This window comes from Mus pahari, chromosome 1 (genome assembly GCF_900095145.1).
Source record: "Mus pahari chromosome 1, PAHARI_EIJ_v1.1, whole genome shotgun sequence".
Classification (NCBI taxonomy): Eukaryota; Metazoa; Chordata; class Mammalia; order Rodentia; family Muridae; genus Mus; species Mus pahari.
In genome coordinates this window covers 14,341,714-14,345,808 of record NC_034590.1, presented here as the reverse complement: position 1 = coordinate 14,345,808, position 4,095 = coordinate 14,341,714, and positions in this window count along the sequence as shown.

Genomic DNA, 4,095 nt, shown 5'->3' with positions numbered 1-4,095 from the left:
TCTTTTTGCATTTTGCATTTTCTTTGATTGTTGTGGCCATGTTCTCTATGGAATCTTCTGCACCTGAGATTCTCTCATCCATCTCTTGTATTCTGTTGCTGATGCTCACATCTATGGTTCCTGATTTCTTTCCTAGGGTTTCTATCTCCAGAGCTGTCTCACTTTGCGTTTTCTTTAATACTTCTACTTCCCTTTTTAGGTATTGGATGGTTTTGTTCAATTCCATCACTTGTTTGGTTGTGTTCTCCTGTGTTTCTTTAAGGACTTCTACCTCTTTAGCAGTGTTCTCCTGTANTTCTTTAAGGACTTGTACCTCTNTAGCAGCGTTCTCCTGTATTTCTTTAAGTGAGTTATCAATGCCCTTCTTAATGTCCTCTATCAGCACCATGAGGTAAGCTTTTAAATCAGAGTCTTGCTTTTCGGGTGTGTTGGGGTATCTAGGACTGGCTGAGGTGGGAGTGCTGGGTTCTGATGATGGTGAGTGGTCTTGGTTTCTGTTAGTAAGATTGCTACATTTGCCTTTCACCATCTGATAATCTCTGGAGTTAGTTGTTATAGGTGTCTCTGGTTGAAGCTTGTTTCTCCTGTGATTCTGTTAGCCTCTGTCAGAAGTCCTGGGAGTCCAGCTCTCTCCTGAGTCTCAGTGGTCAGAGTACTCTCCACAGGGAAGCTCTCCTCTTGCAGGGAAATGTGCTCAGAGGCTTGGCGTTCAGATTTGCCTCCTGGCTGAAGATGTAGGCCCAAAACAGGGCCTGTCCCCAAAGATGTGTCGCCTCTGCAGTTTGCACACTCACCTGCACAGGCTAGACTCTGAGGGACCCTGGCCACAATATGTCTCTCTCATCTGCTCTGGCAGACAGAGCCCTCACAGGTGGCCACCTTTCCTCTGGTGGGGAAGGTGCCCAATTGTTTGGAGCCTGAACCAGGGTCTGTCCCAGAAGCTAGATTGCTTCTGTCTGTCCCAAAGCTATGTAGCTTCTGTAGTCCACATTCTCACCAGTGCAGACTGGAGCCTGGGCGCACCAGAACAAAGATGGCTCCCTTACCAGTTCAGGCAGTGAGAGTGCTCCTGGGTGGTCAACTCTGCTCTGGCAAGGATGGTACCCAGATGTCTGGAGCCAGAAACGGGGTCTGTCCCCAAAGCCGTGTCGCTTCTGCAGTCCGAGTTCTCCCCGGCAATGACCAGAGCCTGGGTGTACAGTAGCAAAGATGGCTCTCTTACCATCTCAGGCAGTGAGAGCCTTGTTTTACTTTTTAATCAATGCCTAAACCTTCTGATTGTCCTTTTCATTTTGTCTTCCACTTGATCTGTTCTGTCAGTGAGACATTTTATTTCTATTATTAAGCTTTCATTTTTCAAATTTTAATTTGACTTTTATCAGTACTTCTGTTTGTTGAATTTCTGGTTCTTATCATGTACTAACTTTCTTTGTTTTATTCAACCACTTATTTTTTATTCTCTTTTAATTCATTTGGAATGGAATTCTTTGTTAAAGATTCTCATAATTATTCTTTTGAATTGTTAGAATAGGATCACATTTAATTCATTCCAGTTGTAATTCATTACTGTGGAACTGCTAATTTTCAGATAGGTCAAAGCCTTAAATTTTCCCCCTCATATTCCTCCTCTCCTTTTCTCTTTGTTTTTTTGCTTCTTTCTCTACCTTCCTTCCTTCCTACCTTCCTTTCTTCCTACCTTCCTTCCTTTCTTTCTTTCTCTTTCTTTCTTTCTTTCTTTCTCTTTCTTTCTTTCTTTCTCTTTCTTTCTTTTGCTCTTTATTTCTTTTCTTTTCTTTTTTCTCTTTCCTTTCCTTCCTTCCTTCCTTCCTTCCTTCCTTCCTTCTTTATTTCTTTTACTCTTTCTTTCTTTCTCTCTTTTGTGACAGGGTCTCAAAATAAATCCCTGACTAACCTGGAACCTGTGATGTAAACGAGCTTGGCCTCAAACTTGCAGCAATCCTCCTGCATCTGCTTTCTATCTGCTGAGGTTTCAGCATGCACCAACCTCCCTGGGTACTTTTCATAGTTCTACTTTGGGTTTTGCATTCCTGAGATTGTTCATTAGATTGATTTTTGCCTTAGTGCTTTATGCTGTGAAAAGATACCATGAAAATGTCAACTCTTATAAGAGAAAGCATTCAATGTTTACAGGTTCAGAGATAGATATGCTGTTGGAGAAGTAGCTGAGTGTCTTAATGGAGTTCAACTGACCTATTTGGTTGAGTCATCAGTGGGCAGCAGCCATACCTCATATTTTCTCAACCCTCAGTATGGAATATTGCTTTGGGAAGGGAGGGAGGAAGGGAGGGAGGGAGGGAGGAGGTAAGGGAGGGAGGAAAGGAGGTAGGTTGTGGAGATTACCACTGGGAGAGAGTCCAGGAGTCACCTTGAGAAAACACCTGGAGCACAGAGAACTAGATCAGTACTAAAATGCAACCACTGTGGGGATTTGGCTGGGAGGTAACCAGATTAGTTTAGAGGATTAAAATAGAGCAATATTGTTCAGTTCTTGTGCCCTTAAAGCTTGTTAAATACATATAATAATCCAGAGTTAATTATTTGGGAGCTGGCTGGGTTAAGAGAAAAACTTACACTTTATAAAAAGCCACTATTTGGCACCTACTGTCGGGCATAGAATCCAAACTTAGACAAACACTTTTTTTTAAAAAGCCACTAACATTACTCAATCTATGTAAATATGATTAAACTGATAAATTTCCTTCCAGTAAAGGTTTCTCATGAGTACATTGTAGCTATTAAAGCATGCTTCTTTCAACTTTGAACCCCTAGCTTTTCAATCTAATATCTATTTTTAAAAAGGCTAAACAACTAAAAATTATCACACAACACTGTGTGGATATGAGGGGGAAAAAAGAAGGTATTCATACAGCCCACTAATTACAAGTGTTGTAGCTAGTGTTTCTACTGTTGTAAGGAGACACTATGACTACAGAAACTCTTATAGTAGGAACTAAAAAGGGTCTAGGGGAAAGAAGGGGAAAGGAGGGCCCACATCCGGCCAGAGTTCCACCTATGCTCTGGACAAGCAGATGTGGGAAGGCTGCCAGATGCTTTCCACTCAGCCCCTGGTGGGTATCTAAGTCTCTAACCCACTCGATGGGCAAGAGGCAGCCCTGACTTGGGGGCCCTGGGGCCACACCCTGTAGCTCCAGGGTTATGGGAGAGAGGGATGGGGGAAGACAGGTTCTCACACATGCGAGAATGAGCACAGCCTTGATAAGCAGAGACTGTCTAAGGTTTTAGAGCTTTATTATAGAAAGTCAGGGGGAAAGGGAGAAGGTAAAAGAGAGAGAAGGCTAGAGAGAAAGAGAGTAAAAGAGAGAGTGAGAGGAGAGGAGAGTAAGAGCAAGAGAACAAAGGAGTTAGAGAGCAAGGACAGGCCAAACAGCCCCTTTTAAAGTGAGCTGCTATCTTTTCTGTTGCTAGGTAACTGGGGAGGAGTTTAGCCTGAAGGTCAGAAGCTTGGGACATTGCCTACATGACTACTAGCCATGCTTCTCTTGTGGAGGCTGTGGGGGGCAGTAACTTAAACAGGAGCCAGAGTTCCAGGAGACATGAGAAAATCCCCTTCCATCCCATGTAGGTAAATTATGACCACCAGGTCCCGGGGTTCGGCATCTCAGCTCAACTGGAAACCAGCCGGTGTGTGCATAACCCAATGCCCCACATCTTATTAAAAAAATACTTCATTGGGGCTGGGTTACAGTCCAGAGGTTTAGTCCATGGTCATGAAAGAAAACATAGTGGTATGTGGACAGACATTGTGCTGGAGAAGGAGCTGAGGGTTCTATACCTTGATCTGCAGGCAGCAGAGAGATTGTATACCACACTGGAATAGTTCGGGCATATGAGACTTCAAAACCTTCCACCATAGTGATATTTCCTTCAGTGAGACCACATTGTTGACTACTTCAACAAGGCCACATCTCCTAATAGTGTCTCTCCCTTTGGGCCAAGCATTCAAACAGATATGTGTATGGGAGCCATTCGTATTCAAACTACCACATTGGACTTCCTGGCTACCATGTGCTTCTAGCCATATCATAATTCAGAAATGTATTCAGTTCAACTTTA